At 43.6% G+C, this 18,890-nt stretch overlaps 1 non-coding gene across 1 annotated transcript; it reads right to left on the bottom strand.

The window, feature by feature from the left end:
* Positions 1–11,257: 11,257 nt before the first annotated feature.
* Positions 11,258–11,364, bottom strand: LOC115072684. The gene has a single exon (XR_003851715.1). It is a non-coding gene; the product is annotated as a U6 spliceosomal RNA (small nuclear RNA).
* Positions 11,365–18,890: the final 7,526 nt, after the last annotated feature.

An 18,890-nucleotide genomic window follows, 5' to 3' on the forward strand; every position in this document is an offset into this window, starting at 1 on the left:
CACCACAGCTACAGGACATTTTGAGAGATGTTCCATAGTCCCCTGGAACTTGGTCGACCTTGGAGGGCAAGGGGCAAAAACTGTCATTTAAGTCCCTCTGACCACATTAGTATAGGCTTCCAACTATGGCTGTTAAACATCCAATAAGGTTAGTTCCACCTTTCTGATACTTTTAATTATCATGTGCTATGTAGATAAGGCTTGGGTAAAAAACCAAATATTCTCAGATAAACATTGGCTAAGATTTATATTTTGTTCCTTAAACTAGTTGACTAAACTATGACCATAGAAAGTTTAAGATTATTTTTGTCTCATCCTTTATATATCATAACAAACCTACACAGACCTACATACATCACTTACTTAAGCTTTCTCATTTTTCTGTCAATTTTGGAAAATATCTCCCTTCCCACATCCTTATTTCTCATTTTTTTCTATTTTTGGAAACTATCTCCATTCCCATATCCTTTTAACATATTTTACATTCTCATTTTCTTTTTTAAAAAATAATTATGAAACATAATAGCATTAACAAATAAATTTTCCATCTGTCATCACCATCATCTTTATCACTACCATTATCACCACCACTGTCATCTCTGTCACCACCACCACCACCATCACTATCATCATCACATCCACTATTATATATTGATAAGGACTCCCTTCAGTGAACCTCTATTACTCACAGTATATGTTACCTGCTGTATTCTGAAAGGATGTCACATTATGACCCTAAAACAACCCTTGAGAGGATAATGTTCCCTAAACGCACCCAGAGCCCCTAAAAACAGCAGGGTACTCACTGAAGACCACAAATGAGCCTCTCATCCTGCCACAATTGACTCTTGAAACTGGTTTGATTGAAAAGGCCAAGATAAGGATCTTCCCCTAAAAAGAAGTTCCCCAAGGACTAGAGGGCATTTCCAGACAGTTGACAAATACAAGTGGTTTTCTGTGCAAGGAGGAGTCATAGACTGTAGCCCACAGTCTAACTAGATAAATTTCTAACAAAGAGCCTGTAACTTACTAATTTATCCATGCTTGATTTGATGTTATTTTATTTTCTTATCCCTGCCTACTTAGTTGAAATAATAAGCACAAAAAGCCTAATAAAAGGTTGTGCATGCTTTTCTGTAGTGACAGTAAGGAAGGCTCTAGGAGCTGGACAGATATTGCCCCATTCTGGAGTCAATCTGAGGAAAAGAAACTTGGGGTAAGCAAGATAGCAAGATGAGGTCACAGGCTGCTGTGCAGAGGAGACATAACTGCCCCTGAAAAGAGGTCCTGCATTGGGGCTAAGCCATTGGGTAGTCAGTGGAGCTTCCCCGTCACAGTACAGCCTGGCTCAGATATCCATTTCAACCACCTCTGTATTCCCCAATGACCACCATGACCAACAACTGCAGTGCATGTGAGCTGTCACTGCGATGGGCCTAGTCAAACACTCTTGTATATGCGTGCGTGCCAGAACGGGTTGGCTGACACACCTTTACTTTAGAAACCAGAAAGCTGCGGTTTCTGAAGATTTGGCAGACAACTGATAGCAAGCATCCCAGGGACTCTAGAATCACCCGACTTCTGTGAGACTACATTTCACAGCTATTTCAGTCAGAAGTAGACTGTCAGACTGATCTAAAAACTGCCTAATGGTTAAAGTCTGCAGAGAATCAAGAGGTAATCCCAGAGCCAGCAAATACTTCATAAGAGGCTTTCTGTAAATCTAGTTTAGCAACTGTATTGGTCAGTCTAGGCTGAGTTCTCTATGGTGACCGTTCAGTCTCAGTGATTTGCAAAAGCAAAGCTCTGCACCTCCTTCCTATGACTGCCCCTCACAGCAGGCTTTGCCCCCCGCCCCGTCATTTTCATTGGGAGGTGCAGGCTGACAAAGCACCCTTGGCTGGGACAGCACCAGCTTTGTAGCAGGAGAGGAGATGGTAGATCATCCAATGGCTCAAGTTGTGCTCCTAAGTGGCACCTATGACTTTATACTTCTCATTGGGCAAGGTGAGTCACGTGATCTAGCTGAGCTTGAATAAAGTAGGGAAGAACCAATCCTAGAAAATAATTTATCACAATTGCATTTATATTTCATGCTAGTTAACAAGAAAAACAGAGAAAAATGGGAGTGTGGTGGCACACACCTTTAATCTCAGCTCTGGGGAGGCAGAGGCAGGCAGATCTCTGTGAGTTCCAGGTCAACCAGGGCTACATAGTGAGACCCTGTCTCCAGAAAAGGAAACAAAATATAAGTAAGATGCCCAAGGTCAGGAACCTGGGAAGAGATGGCATTGGGATTTGAATGTAAATCTTCAAAAAGCCAGAGCTATCATGCTTGCCATCACTGCCTCTGATACGTCTTCCCAAAACAAACTATCAGGAGGCTGAGGGAGGGGAAGGCCCAAAGGCACAGCCCTTAGCTTGCTTAGGGCTCCAGGTTTGATTCTCAGTACACCAAAAACTACCCCAAAATCCACGTAATATATAAAGGAACATGTACGTGAGTAGTTTTCCGAAGGATAATAATAGGTTTACCTGACTGATCTATATTTTCTACCACAAAATATAATAAGCAACATGAATAACAGAATTATGCTTTATAATTTAATGCATTGTATAGCCTCTTCAAAGAGATTACAAAATACCATGGGAAGCACTAGTCTAGGATGCAGGTGGTGTTTAGAGCGACTCCTGGGCTCACGGTGGTGTAGACAAAAAGCAGACTTTGATGTCACAGTCCCTCTGTGGTTTGATTCCCGCTCTGTAACTTACCTGCTGTTCCTACCTGGAGGTTAAGCCTCAAGTCTCTTTTATGGGGAAAAAAAAATCTCTTTTATGGGAATACAACAATCCCCATTTCATGGGGGTCATTGTGATGATTAAATGAAATACATGATTTGGTATGTGATATTTAACAGACAGCCAACAAACGGTAGATATTATTACTGCTGTTGTTGAGAAAGGCTAGAACTTCAGTAGCCGTGGTGGTGAGTAGCAACATGGAGGGAAGGGCAGCGGCAAAGCACAGAGGGAGGGAAACAATGAGACGTTTGAATCAGATGTTGCGCTAGTGATTTTCAACTGGACTGGATTTGGAATCACCTAGGAAACATACCTCTCTGGGCATGTGTGTGAAGGTATTTCCAGAGGGTTTAAATTGAGAAAAGGAGACCCGCCCTTAATGTGGGTGGCAACATCTCATGATTTGGGGTTCCAGACCGAATAAAAAGAATAAAGTGAGTTGAGAAGCAGCGGTCGGATACTGTGCATCCAGTGTGACCAGCTGCCTCCTCTCACACCACACCTTCCCTGCCATGATGGACTGTACCCTGGAACTGTGAGCCTAAAGAAACCCTCCCTTCCCTAAATTGCTTTTGTCATGCATTTTGTCACAGCAACCAAAAAGTAACTAATACAGTTTGCCAGGAAGATTTTCCCATAGTCACCCTGCACACACACACCCATGCACACTGGCAAATCAGATGATGAAAATTATTTGGGAATGGGCTACTTAAGCTTGGGGTGAGCAAGGGCTGAAGGGGGACCACAATGAGGAAGAGAAGGCTCAGGACACACCCCTAGATGAAGGTTTCTGTCTACACCACAGGACCAGCAGCTTGTTAAATTGGGGAGTGCTGTTTCTTACAATCAGAGGTCTTAAGCCAGTCACACAAGTGCAGAGGCCTAGCCAGGGAGTTCCAGACCTGGCTGAGCATCCTTTGGAAACAGCAATTCCTTCATTTTCCCTCAGACAGCGTCCTGAGATACACTGATTCTAAAGCAGCCTGTGCCGAGAGTGACATTTAGGAATAGCTTGATGAGGCCACCCTGTCACATTGGCTGTAGATCATCATGAGGGGGACAGCCTTAGTTCTTGAATGTGGGATCATAGAATGATTTAGAACTAGCTAAAAATAAATCAAAGTGAGAAGGAAAATGCCAAAACAGGATTTATACACCCGATGACTTCAGGTTGGAAACTGAATGGATAAGAATGCAGTTCTTAGCCAGGAATAGTGACACATGCCTATAGTTCCATTGGAGAGACAGAAGAAGGAGGAGCAAAGATAGAGGTTGACTTGGACTCTATAGTGAAGTGCTGGAGAGAGGTAGAAGAAGAGAGAGAAGAAAATGCAGAAGGGAGGGGAGGGGATAGGGGATAAATAAAATAAAAATCACAATGAGATATCACTTCATACTCACTGACATGTCTAATATCAAAAGGGAAGGGAGGGAGGGAGGGAGGGAGGGAGGGAGGGAAAAGGAACTAGATAAAGGTTCAATTACCTTCTCCCTAGCTGTTCAGGGACCCAGTGAACTGCAACTTCTATAGAGATCACGGACAGGAAATGGAAAAGTTCCCTCTACCGCTCTACTAAGAAGCCCACTCATGTATCAAGTATTTATTGAGTAGGGGCACACCAAGTGTGTTGTTGCTGGAGATTCAGTCACAGACAGTGTCTCTCCCCTCACGAGGTCCCAGGCATGGAGGAGCAGCAAGAGGGGCTCTACAGTGGGACATGTGCTAGCCCTGGGAGGCAGTTTAATGGAAAGCAGTTATTCACATCCTGAGGGAGATTTCATATTACAGAGGGCACTAACCTGGATCCTAAAGGCTGTGGAGTGTTTGTGCCAAGTGGGGAAAGCACAGGTCTTTATCAGGAATCACCGTGTTGCAAGAAATAGGTGAACACAAACTGATCCATGCTGGAGAAACACACCTCTTTGGTGAGGAACTGCAGCCAGGGTTTGGACAGCTGGTATCCTTTTAACGTGGGCCTTTTTCCCATTCTCTGAATGTTCAAGTTCTTCTTCTCTCTAGATGAGCTTGGTTGACTTCCATGTAAAGATAATGAAACACAGATGCCTTGGGCCTCTGTATCTGACCCCGTTCCACTTCCCAGTAACAACTAACAAGACAAGGCAGTGAGTACAGTCACCCTGATATCCATGAGAGATTGGTTTCATGAACCCTTGAAGGTATTTTCATATAATCTACACAGTCCTCTCATGTACTTAAAATTTTTTGCATGTGTATGTGTGTAGTATGCATGTATATATGTGTGTTTGCATGTGAGTGGGTGCACTTGTGTGTGCGTGCATGTGGAGGCCCAAAGTTCATGTCAAGTGTCTTTCTCAATCACTCTCTGCTTTATATGTTGAAGCAAGATCTCTTGTTGAACCCAGAGCTAGCCGATTATGGCTGGTTTAGCTAGTCAGCTTCCCCCAGGCATCCCCTGTTCCTCCTTCCCTCTGATCCTGAGTGCCGGGATCACAGGTGACATGCCTGCCCAGCTTCCATGGATTCTAAGGAGCCAAACCATGGTCCTGATGTTTGTGTAGCAAGTGCTTTAAGCACTGAACCATCTTGCCAGCCCCTCCTATATACTTTAAATCATGGATTATTGATGCCTAATATAATGCAAATTCTTTGTAAGCCATTGCTGTACTATATTGTTTACTAAAGAGAAGAAAAACCAGATGCAATGTTTGAAAAATGTTAACACACTGTTAATTGAATGCACAGATGAAGAACTCATGGATACAAAAGGCCGACTGTAATATATTGTCTTCTAAATGAATCCAGGTCAGTTGAAATCAGAATTGTAGGGTAAGGACGTAGGGAAGGGGCAGAAGAAACAGAGGAACCGAAAGTGTTGGTAGATCGAAGAAGAGGTTGTGTCAATTGAACAAAAGGAATGAGCATTGAGGGAGGTGTGTAGCTTGGGTGTGCACAGATTCCAGCTGGAGGGGGCGGGCAGGGAATTGAAGAAGGAGGGAGGTTATGGACAGAAGTTGAAAGTTTGAGGCCCTGCTTGTGGTGGCAGTTGGGAGTTAACCTCCTCAGGCATGTCAGTGGTGGCAGGATTTGGGAGTTCATAGCCTCACCCCATTTCCAGTTCACTCTCTCTGTTCGTGTTCGTAGCTGAAGATGTGATCTCTTCCTGCTCCTTCTGCCTGCTGCCCTGCCTCCTCCACCGTTATAGACTCTCTTTCTGGAACCATAGACCAAAAGTTTATTTTCCCTAAGTACTTTTGGACATGGTGTGTTATCACAGCAATAAAAAGTAATATACACCATCCAAGGAAGAAAGAAGGAAAGGAAGAAGGAAGGGAGGGAGGGAAGAAGGGAGGGAGGGAGGGAGGGGGAAAAAAGCAAAAAAGGGAGGAAAAAGGAGGGGAGGGAAGGCATCTGGAGAACACGGGGACAAGGGCTGGAGAAGTTTTCCTCTTGTCACTTATGAGTCATAAACAAAACATCACACCCTCAGAAGTTCTAGAACCTTAACTCAGTGGAATGGAAGGACAGGTGGCCCTAGGCAAGGTCTAGGGCTGGAGAAGCCTCTCTTGGGTTCTGTCCTCAACCTCACATCCCTTGGGGACATTGGCTAACCAGCCTCCTTGGCTTCCTTTCCTCAGGGACTCTTATCTGATTCTCCACTAGGCAACAGGGTATCCGATGACTCCCCCATATGGTTTGAATAGCAGAGTGCAGTAAGGTCTAGCAAACTGTCGTCCCTGTCCATTACTGCTCAGGAGCAACCACCTTTTATTTGTTGTGGGTTTCACATATCCAGACTGGCCTTGAACTTGCTAAATAGTCAAGGAAGACTTTGAACTTCTCTTCTGTGTGTATACATATGTGTGTGCGTGCGTGTGTGCGTGTGTGCGTGTGTGTGTGTGTGTGCACATGTATGGGCAGCGGTGTGGAGTCCAGAGGCCAATGTCAGGTGTCTTCCTCAGTCTCTCTCCATTTTAACTTTTGAGATAAGGTCTTTTACTGAGCCTGGAATTCACTGATTTGGCTACACTGGCTGGCCAGCAGGCCTCAGGGACCCTTCTGTCTCTGGCTCCCCAGTGCTAGAATCACAGGTGCATGCTAATGCACCAAGTTTTTATGTTGGTACTAGGAATTGAATGAAATGAAGTCCTCACGCTTATGTAACAAGAACTTTGCCAACTGAACGATGAGTCAGTCTTTAAATGGCAAAAGACTTCCAAAATACACAGGAGTCTTTGTGGTGTTCTTTTGTTTTCTTTGATATTTACTTAGTGTGAATGTGTGGATGGATGCACACATTCCATAGTGTTCATGTGGAAGTCAAAGGACAACCTGTGGGAATCAGTTCTCTCTTTCTTCCATGTGAGTTCCAGGAATTGAACTCAGGTCATCAAGCTTCATGGAAAGCACCTTTGCTGCCTGCCCTATTTGTTTTGAGACAGGATCTCATGTTGGACAAGCTGGTCTCAAACCCGATATGTGGTTGAGGATGACTTTGAACCTCTGATCCTCTCATCCTCACCTCCCAACTATTTGAATTACAGGCATATTCCACCCACATTCCATTAATTTGGTGCTGTGGCTAGAACCCAGGGCCTCGAACTCTACCAACTAAGCAATCAATCTGAAGCCCCAGGAGCAACCCATTTTCATATCATATATGTATCTGCTGTCTATGCGATCTTCCATAAATTGCATAACTTTTCTGTCTCAATTCCTCACTAAATGTTGCTAATAATAAGACAACTTTACAGAATTGTAGTGAAGATGAAGTGAGATAATCCCCTGTCCTGGGTTCTCCAGGAAACCATACCCATAGAACTTAGAGATTTGCTTTAAAACATTGCTTCATATGGCTACAGGGATTAAGAAGACCCATAGCCTGATCTACATAAAGGGAGACCCAGAAAAGCAGCTTCCAAGTCCGAAGGCTTGAGATCAAGAAGCATTGATGGAGCGAGTTTTAGTAAGAGGGAAGAGGAAAAGTTGGAGCCCAGCCTCAGGGGTAGACAAAGCAAATTCAACTTTGTCTTTTTATTCTTTCCAGACACTTGGTGGACTGGATGATGCCCACACATTTTAGAGAAGGGTGCCTGCCTACTCAGCCATTAATCCCATCTAGAAATAATCCAAAGATATAGAGAAATAAATAAAGTATTAATTCAAATATTTGGGCACTGTGTGACCCAGTCAAGTTGACACACAAAAAAATTAACCATGACACCTTGTAATGAGCCTAGCATCCTGTCTTCCTATAGTGAGCATTCATTCAATAACAGTTAGCCATTGTTACCACAGAGGATTGTGATCTACTGATTAGCTTGATTGCTTCCCAGCCTGGAGTATGAGCTCTTGAAGCAATTAGAATCTGATATAATTCAATAAGCCAGGCTGCTTTGCTCTGTCTCCAAGGGACTGAGATGCCATCACTGCAACATGTGAGCTGACTCCCTAGGTGGTTGCTTAGGAAAGGGTTCAAACTGGCTTGATCCCATCTCTATCAGCACCCAGCCTGTTAACCCTTGGAGAGGACAGGCTTTGTACTAAAATCTTCCTTCCTGTAACGTTTCCGTAGGGAACAGAAGGAGTATGACCATCCTTAACTCTAGACATTTGGATTTAGGGTCTCTGGTGGACATTCTCTCTGCGCTTGCTAATGAAGCTCTGTGGGCTTTTTTCAATCCAGATTCCTTCTCTAATGAGTGACTGTTCTCCTTTCTCCCAATCACGGTGGGTTCACAGGTGAGCAGGCAATTCATCACCCACAATGCCATGGGACAAGGGGGCTTAGTTCTCTTGTAAGACTTGGCAGAGAAAGGCTCCAGTGAACTAATTCTATAAATCCCAGTCTCCCAGACTCAGAATCTCTGTTCCATACCACTGGGGATGTTTAGTCCACTCTCACCCCTTGCGATGACTGAAATATGTCCTCTAAAAGTTCATGCATGGAAGAAACATAATCCACCAATCTCAGTTTGCCTTTGATTGTTGTGATAAAACACTGACCAAAAACAACTTAGGGAGGAAAGGGTTTATTTGACTTACAGCACTATCCATCATCAAGGGAAGTCAAAGCAGGAACTCAGGACAGGAACCTGGAGGCAGGACCTAAAGCCCACACCATGGAGGAACTCTACTTACCAGCTTGCACCCCTAGTCTGTGCTCAGTCTGCTTTCTTATACAATACAGGCCCACCTGCCTAAGGGTGACCCTGTCCACAGTGCGCTGGGTCCTCCCACATCACTCAACGATCAAGAAAATGCCCCACAGGCCAGTCCAATGGAGTTAATTCTTCAACTGAGGCTCCCTCTAACCAGTTGTGTCAAGTTGGCAACTAGAGCTACACAGAACACCCCAAAACATTTTAAATTTATTTTTTGTTTATTTATATTTTATGTGTATGAGTGTTTTGCCTGCATGTGTGTAAGTGTACCCTTGTGTACAATGTCCATGGAGGCTAGAAGAAGAGATCAGATTCCCTAGAACTGGAGTTACCATCCACTGTTAGCAGCCATGTGGGTGATGTGAACCAAACCTGGGCCCTCTGCAAGAGTAGTCAGTGCTCTTAACTGAGGAACCACCTCTCCATCCTTATCCCAAAGCATATGTTTAATAGTGCTTTGTGTTTGCAGATGGGGCCTTTGGGAGGCAATTAGAACCAGATAAGGTCATGAGAGATGGGTGCCCAATGGTGGTATTAGTGGCTTTATCGGAAGAGGATGAGAGTCCTGAGCTAACAGGGTTGACCTGCCATGTGATATGTTCTCCCATGTTCTGATATTGCCGGAAGGCCCTCACCAGAAGCCAGTACCATGCTGTCCTCACTTCCTAGCCTCAAAAAGAAATATGTGCTGGGGCTGGTCCAGTGGGTAACACCCTTATTGTGCAAACATGAGGCCCTGAATTCAAATCTCAACACCCACATAAAAAAGCTGGCTGTGGATGTGCACCTGTAATAGAGAGGAGGGGCAGAGACAGAAGGATTACAAAGACTTGCAGCCAGCCTGCAGGGATGGGGGTGGGGCTCACCTGGGGGTGAGCTCCAGGTTCAGTCCAGACCCTCTCTCAAGGGAATGAATCAGAGAATGACTGAGCAGCTCAACCCACCACACACACGTACACACACACACACACACACACACACACACCTACACACATACACACACAAGCATGAGCCAAGAAAATAGTAACTCATTATAACACACCCAGTTTGTGGTATTAAGATCATAGCATCAGAAAATCAACCCCAATCTCTCCCCAGCCCTACTTCTCTGCTCAGCCTGATGGGAATGTTCAGCGATCCCAATGCTGTTAGCAGTACTGAGATCTATAGATCTTGTTTGAGTCCAAAGCCGCTGTAACTTAACCAACATTTCCTTATTCTTGGAAGCGAAAAGACCCCTTGACTTCTCAAGGCAGCATCTGCTCCATTGACCTAGCATCGCTGACCTTCCAGGACCATGTTAAACACTTGCACATTGTTGCTTGGGCCATTTGTAGCTGCTACCTAGTCTTTCAAATGAAAGGCACAAAATAACCTGGAAACCTTTCTTCAGGGAAAGCGCCTTCATGGACGCAAGGAGGAATTCAGCCCTCCCTGGAGGCCTTTGTCAGGGATGGTTTTACTCCCTGGCTCACTGAGTCTGTTTTCTGAGCAATATCGCAGGTATAGTTTTGTAGTTTTAGAAAGTGCTGCCTTGGGACCTTGCCAAAATTCTGAGATGAGTGGAGGAAGAGAAATGGCACTAAAAAATGAGTGTTCTCTTTAGAACAAGGAAATCCAGCACTGTCATGGAGGGAGGGATGCTGGGCAGTAGCAATAAGCAGATGTGTTTCCAAAAATAGAAGGGAAAAGGGAAAACAGCTTGTGTGAGACTGTTGAGACTCTCCTTCATTATATGAATGACTCTTTACAAACAGCAAAACAAAGTTCAAGCATCTATTGACCTTTACAAAATACAGCTATATAGATATATCAATTGCTTCCAAAGTTCACAAAATTGTTATAAAAGGTCCAAATCCCTTCATATTTTTTAAGAAAAGAGAGATGAGTATAAGTTTTCCTGTAAGAGTTTGTGATGAAAAGCTCAATTCGATACATTATGTGGAACACTGGACTCTGAACCAAGCAGACTGGGCTGTGAGTAAATATTTTGGAATCAGAGAAATGGACAGTACTCAACGATGATTAAAGACTGTATGTTAATTTTGTGCTAAGTAGAGAAACAACATCTTGGTTGTGTAATTGCTCCTTTTAGAAAGAAGTCTACTGAAGGAGTTGAAAATAAATGTCATGATATCTAAGCTTTGATTTACTTTTCTTAGCAAATAAGCATAAAAGATAGGGCAAAAGTGGCTAAATGTCATCTACAAATGTGAGTGTTCTTTTGGAGTTTATTATGAAGAGTCATTTCTGCACGTTTTTTTAAAAAGAAACTGTTCTAAAATAAATGCAAATGTATACGTGTATTTTTTAAAATATGGAACACTTCACGAATTTGCCTGTCACCCTTGTGCAGGGGTCATGCTAGTCTTCTCTGTATGGTTCCAGTTTTAGTATGTGTGCTTCCGAAGCGAGCATGCAAATGTATATTTTAAAAGAGAAACTCTAATACTAAAAACAGACAATAATTACACAAGAAATAGATGCATTTTGTGAATAAAAACTGTATGTAATGAGCCTGAAGTGGGTCATTTGTAAGCTCAGTGGCAGAGCAAATTAAGTTTTTAAGAGAATATTGTCAATAATTCATGATTAGACCCAAGTTGGTAGTTAACACATGACCATGACCATGGTAAAGAAATCAGGAAGTTCAAATAGAAAATGTTTCACTTATATGAATCTCCAAATGTATTTTTGGATTAGAAGAAAGGAAGTCAGAATCTGTGTCTTAGTATTTCTTTGATCATTTGTAACAAAGATTGTTCTTCTGCATGTAAAGGGGCTGCAAACCTACTGTTTCACTATCTTTGAGGTTTATAAATAGGTTAGTTAAAAGTACAGGCTCTTTATGTTAATGAATATTCCCTACAAGTTGTAGGAATTGCAGAATCACTACAAATAGGAGTGCGATTGCTTTGTCAGTGTCTAACAGTGACAGAGGACCCCAAACAGAGCTGTGTATTACTGTGCAGATGTGGCTATATCTCAGGTCCTGTTGTCTCTCAGGATCATTCCTAGTGATCAGCTCACAGCCCCAATGGACCATCTGCAGAACTTGGGCTTGGTCAGAGTCTCAATTTGGCCCCTTCTAGAATATTTTCTGACAGATGGACTGGTGTGAAGGGTATGTGCAGGAAGAGAAGCTTAAAACCTCCTGGGCCACAACATTCTCTACAGAGAGAAGAGCTAAAGAGGTAGTCCTGGAGCCAGGAGTGGTGGTGCACACACCTATAATCACAGCACTCCAGAGGAAGAACCTCAGTAGAAACAAGAGGACTGTGACTTTGAGGTCAGCCTGGGTTATTCTCTTAGTTACTCTTCTCATTCTGGTGCCAAAATACCCAACAAAAGCAACTTAAGAAAGGAAAGGTTTGTTTTGGCTCACAATTTGAGTGTCTAGTCCGTCGTGGTGGGGAAGGCAGTAGGTGCAGGTGGTAGCTGGTCACATTGCATCTGCACCCAAGAAATACAGCTGCATTCTGATGCTCTGCTCTTTATCCAGTTCAGGACCCCAGCCCATGGGATGGCTCTGCCCACAGTCAAGGTGAGTTTCACCTCCTCAGTTAAATGCTTCTGGAAATGCCCTCATAGACACACCCAGAAGTGTGTTTCCATGGAGATTTTAAATCCAGTCAAACTGACAAGATAAACCATCACAACTACATTGCAAGACTCTGATTTGAAAAATAAAAAGGAATTGGTCATGGAATTCTGGTGATAATTCTAAACACAATAAAGTTGGTTTCAATGTAAATATTTATCAATTGGGCGATTCCCAAAACAAAACAAAGAGCTCTACGAAATTAAGTTATCTTGAGAAGAGTTTGGGAACCTTATATAAAAATGTACTTAGGGGCCTGGAGAAAGGGTTTGATGGTTAAGAGCACTGACTACTCTTGCAAAGGATTCAGGTTTGAATCCCAGCACTCACATGGCAGCTAACAACTGTCCATAACTCCAGTTCCAGGGGATCCAATGCCCTCTTCTGGTCTCTGTGGGCACTGTATGACACAGGTGTACTTACATACATTCAGGTATAACACTCATACACATAAAACAAATAAACAAAAAAATTTAATGTACATTGGGAAAGCCTCAGGGAAAGGTGGAACCAGGGGATATCTTCCCACACTGTATATTCCAGGACTCGGGAAGTAGAGGCAGGATATCCAAAGTTCAAGATCATTCTTGGCTACATAGCAAGTTTGAGGACAGCCTGAGCTACAATGAGACACTGTCTCAAAAACTAACAAAAAGGTCTGGGAAGAAAGCTCAGTCAGTAGAGTGCATGAGTTGAGATCTCTTTTTTAGTCACAAAGTTGGGTGTTTCAATCTTTAAGAACCTTTTGTGTTTTTCTTTCCATATCTAACTGCTCTATCCATTTTTTGTTGGGCAAATGGCCTTCCTTATGATTTGTAGGCTTTCTTCCTGTTTTAGGGAAATTAGATCTTTGCATCATGAATTGTAAACTCTCACAGTTTACTTTTATGCTTCGGATGAGGGCGTTTTCCCATGCATAAATGACTTTTTAAATCAAACCTTTTCCTGGCAACTGAATTTTGTTTCACAAAACTTGCCACTCAAAGAGGGGTTTAAAATTTCCCATTGGTACTTTTATTTTTAACATTTTCATCTTTAGTCCATCCTAAATGGATTCTGATGTAATATCTGAGGTAAGAATCTAAACTTACTTTCTTCCAGATGGCTACCAGTTGCTCCAACACAACTTATGAAAGGACCTTTTCCCTTCTAATTGGAAAGTGCCGCCTTTATCACACAGTAAATTTCCACTTGTGTTTCAGAGCCTACAGATCCATTTCAAGCAGAGACTTTGGCCTGTATTTTATTAGTGAAGAGTTATAAAAATAAAGAGGCAGATAGCCAAGACACAAATTTACTCACACTTTGTCCAGAGCAATACAGTCAACAGATGAATGGTTCTTTGGGGGGAAATATTCTCAAATCCTCCATCTGCTAAAAATCTGATTCTCTTCCTATGTTGAACTGAATTCCAAATCATGACTCCTCAGCAACTGTCAATGAATCTTGACTTCTGGAGTGGAATTGCTGGCAAAGGTCTGCTCTATTTGATTTTGTGGGCTGAATTAGCACGTGCATGGGCTATGCTCACGGTTAGGGATGAGTCTCTCTCTCTCTCTCTCTCTCTCTTTCTCTCTCTCTCTCTGTGTGTGCATGATTGTGGGTTCCCTGAGAGGCCAGAAGAGAGCATAAAATCCCCTGGAGCTGGAATTATGGACACTTGTGAGCCACCTGATGTGGGCGTTGGGAATCAAACTCAGGTCACCTGCAAGAGCAGTCAAGCACACTTTTGAGTCATCTCTCGAGCCCCCTGCCCCCCTTTTTTGTTGTTATTCTCTGGGGGCTTTGGTTTCTTGAGACAAGGTTCACGATTTGGCCCATGTTGACCTGTAGCTCTCTGTGTGTGGTTGTTCTAGAATTCGTGATCCTCCTGCCTCAGTCTCCCAAGTGAGGGATTACAGACATGTGCCACTGCACCCAGCTCTGTCCTCCTTCTGGGAGAAATCCAATCACACAGCTCTGGTTTTGCCTTTGGTTTTCATCAACCACCAACACACAATTTCTATTGAAACCACAAACTGTCCTTTTCCCAGTACTTGTGGCTTTTTGATTTGAAGGCAGCTTTGAGGCAGCCACAAGGTATGCAAAAAGACCTCCAACTAGGGGAGCACAACTGACCAGGGACCCCAGCAGCTCTGCTCTGAGCCGATTAGTATTTGTGCTGAGGAGTCTCCAGGGCCCCCACTCCCAGGCAAGGCCTAGAAGGCAGCAGGTGGGTTCTGAAACCACAAGAACACATCTGTAGCTGCCTGGCCTGGCCCAGCCCTTCTCTCTCTCTGTGAAGTCCAAGTTGGCCTGGAACTCACTATGTAGCCCAGTGTAGTCTCAAACTCAATGCTCCTGCCTTAACCTCCCGAGTGCTGGGATTACAGGTGTGAACCACCAGTACATTCTCCCAACCTCCCCTTTCCTTATGTCATCCTGTTTGCACAGTGTGTGACAGTTCTTCCCGCCTCCCTCTATTTTCTCTTCCTCGTTTTTTCCTACACGCACTCTCTGAAACAAGTCATGCGCAGATGATCTCAATTTGACAACTGCTTCTTGGACCTGCAATATCAGAAACTACATGTTTTCATAGCTGTGCTGTATATTTTTGGTAGTTTCTATACACACATATTGTAACAGCACTGAGGTGTTAGATCCTGGGCTTTTCACTCTGTTTAGGAACTGCTCTTTGTCTGGGTTGAATATAGCAAGCATCCTGCGTCTTTGCCACAGAGACCCAATCAAAGATTGTGAAATGTGTATGGCAGTAAGTTAGAACTTTGAGACTTCAGTGGTCACATGACAGAAATGAATGGGACATTCATCTTAAGAACAATGGCTGCATGACTAATAACTTAAAGAGGTCATTTCAACCTGTATTTCATAGGGAATGTACCCAGACAACAGGACTGATCCCCTAGGCTGAGATCCTGCTTTTGTCTGTGGCTAAAACGGGATTGCTCGGCCATCCTAATGACTGATGAACAGACACACCTTGAATTTAGGTACATGTTTACTCTCCTGTCTTTGCCCAAGAGCATCACTGTCTCCAATGCCAGAATTTAACTAGAAAAGTTAAGTTCTTTCCACCTCTAGGAATTCTGATATTCCGGAGAAGCCAGGCATTCTCTGAGCATTGAAACTCAATTTATGAGTCTATTTTCAGAAATTCAAGGTAGCACTATTCATTCAAGCCCCAGATGCCTCAAGGAGCTGTTGACTTCTAGTCTGACCAACCTCTTCACGTTGTGGCGTGTAAGATGCACAATCCTCTTGGAATGTCTGTCGGATGACTCTGGCCAGTGAGTCTTTCCCTTGAATGTCTTGGGGCTAGATCCAGCATGTCTGTTTCATTACTGATGAGCTGTTTGTGTGAAAAAGAATTCTGGAACTACTTACTTAACAGCTCTGAGTATTCTGGTCCTAACCTGTCAATTAGAGACATTTAATCTCTAGTCAAAAAAACGCTTGCTTGGTTTCCTGACCAGAAAAGGATTTACAAGAGCAACATGGGTGGGGCTGATCTCGCAAAGAATTTAAGGAGGGGGAATTATGTAATCTCTAATTTTTTTTAGGGAGAACCTGAATCTACCTCACTGATTGTGACTCTGGTCTACTCAATGGTCGCTATTTATTGAACATTCCATCGTTGTGTTACAGTGTAAATCATGTGCAACACAACCCTATTTTCTTTTTTTCTGGCCCTTCATCTTCCAGCATCAATGAGATGGATCTGTGTCAGCCTAATTCCATAGCAGGTCACTCTTTGGACGGGGCTTGTTGAGCAAACCAGGGCTGTATTGTACCGTGCCGGGTCTGCTCACTGGAGTGGACCCTTGAAGACTGTTGTCACCACGCGCTCCTCCAATTATGCAGAGCATTGCCACAGGCCCCAACAACAGGGCCTAATGTTGGCGGAGTGAAAACTCAGCAACTGTGAGCCCAAACACGTCTCTCTTACCCTAAGTTGTTTCTCTCTGTTGCTCTGTTAGTGTGGCAGGAAGCTCTTTGATACAAGACCAGATCAAGGTAATTCGCTTTCCCCTTTCATGGGTTGGGAAGCCTCAAACACCTCTCTTCTTGTTTCTATGTAACGTATATAGATATGATAAATTGTTGTGAACTCTAGTCACCCTACTGTGCTATAGCACATTAGAACGTATTCCTTCCACATACCCATATGTAGGTACTCCTTATCCAACTCACCTCTATTTCTTCTCTGTCCCCTCCTTCCTAATGTCCATGATCACCATTCCTTCCTCCCTCCCTTCTGCTTGTAGGACTGAGGACACAGGGTCTTGTGTCTGCTAGGCAAGTACTCTACCTACCTCTAATCTGTATACCCAGTCCCATTCTGCTCTGAGCTTACAAGCACAGCTTATCAAAACTGTATTTCCTTTACAGTCAGTTTTCAGGAATAGTCCCAGTGAGTTAAAGAACATAGATATTTTGGGCTAGAGAGATGGCTCAGCAGTTAGGAACACTGGTTGTTCTTGCAGAAGACCCAGGTTCGAATCCCAGCACCCACATGGCAGCTAACAACTGTCCCTAACTCCAGTTCCAGGGGATCCGACAGTCTCATCTGTCCTCCGTGGGCATTGCACTTGCCTACATGCAGGCAATACACACATACACATAAAATAAAAAAAATAATAAAATGAACATAGATATTTTGATATGTTTTGATAAGCAATCAAATAATCCTCCGAAGACACAACACAGAGTTCCAAAACCGTGAGTAATAAATAGCTTGTAAGCTTATATTTTAAAAAAAGAGTCCATTGGGTGTTGCTTTCAAATTCAAAGGAGAATATAAAAAAGTGTCAATGAATAGCTCAAACGAGTAAGGAGAGACGAGCTGAGTGTGGTACTACAAGGCCAACCTGAGCCACCCAAAAAGGAGGAAGAGGAGGAGGAGGAGGAGGAAAAAAAGAAAAGACTAGGGCCAAGAGGGGGAGGACCACAAATAAATGAAGCAAAAGGCTAGGAGACATGTCACAAGTGAGGGCCTCTCAGCAGGTTCTTATGTTAAGATGTATGTTTTAATTTTTAAAATTTGTGTTTGTGTATCTGTGTGTGGATATGTTCATGTGAGCATAGTGTCCACAGAGGCCAGAAGAGGGCATCAGATCCTCTGGAGTTGGAGTTACCGATGGCTGGGAGGTGACTGACTTGGGTGCTGAGAACTGAACTAGGATTCTCTGCAAGAGAAATACGCATGCTTAACTGTTGAACCATCTCTCCCGCCCCCTCAGGAGGTTCTTTTTGATAGACTGGAGTTAAACTGGATTTGGAAAAGGTTATAGCGTTATCAGCAAAAGAATTCCTACCAAGGGGATCAGCACAGTACGCTGAGTGGACTGGTTTGTTTTGTGGTACCAGGGATTGAACCCATGCTAGGCAAACATTCTCCCACTGAGCTATACCCTAGTCCAAAAATGGAATTTTGGATCCAGAAAGACAAGCGTTGAAGCCCCAGATCATTTTTGTTTTGTTTTGTTTTGTTTCGTGTTTGAGACAGGGTCTCAAGCCCCAGCTGGCCTGGAACAAAACACACTGGCCTCAAACTCACATAGATCTGCCTGCCTCTGCCTCCCAAGTGCTGGGATTAAAGGTGTGCGCCACCACGCCCAGCAGCTCCAGATCATTTTCAAAGCTGCGTATCCATAGTCCAATTGTGTATCCTTTCTCCATCCTATGGAGTACAGTTTTAAGGGTTAATAGTGAATAAACCAATCGCGTGTTACTTAGCTTTCCATTACTGTGACAAATCATTTCGGTTCACAGTTTTGGAGGCCTTTAGGACAGTTGGCCTGTTGCTTTTCGACCTGGGTGGCACAGCACATCATGGTGAGAAACACATAGCAGGGTACGATGTTCACCTTATGGCTAAGAAAAGAAAGAGGAATGGGTGGGTTTAATTAGCCCTGTTAAAGGCACACCTGCAACGACCTAACTTCTTTCCCCTAGGCCTCACTTATAGATTCCACGAGCTCACAATATTGCCACAGGCTGGGGTCCAAACTTTTAACACATGAGTCTCTGAGGGTCACTCAAACCACAGTGGCCATTTGGACTTTTCCTGGGGCTTCTCTTTCTATTCACCCCAGATAAAGAGGGCAATGACAGGCCACAGAAAGAACTCCATTCAAGTCCATCTTGGTGAACCAGTGAGCCTATTGGGATTACGTACAGGAGCATGGGCGACTCACAGGCAGCCACATCACTGAAAAGCTCACTTCAGCATGGGTGATGCCTCACAGAAGCTTCATCCTTGGAGTTCCCTGTGCAACCTGCTGTCAAGGACACCACTGAAGAGTCTCTTCTCTCCCTCATTTACTGCTTATCTAACCTGAGG

The sequence above is a fragment of the Nannospalax galili genome, unplaced genomic scaffold (genome assembly GCF_000622305.1).
Source record: "Nannospalax galili isolate Female #2095 unplaced genomic scaffold, S.galili_v1.0 scaffold923, whole genome shotgun sequence".
Taxonomy (NCBI): domain Eukaryota; kingdom Metazoa; phylum Chordata; class Mammalia; order Rodentia; family Spalacidae; genus Nannospalax; species Nannospalax galili.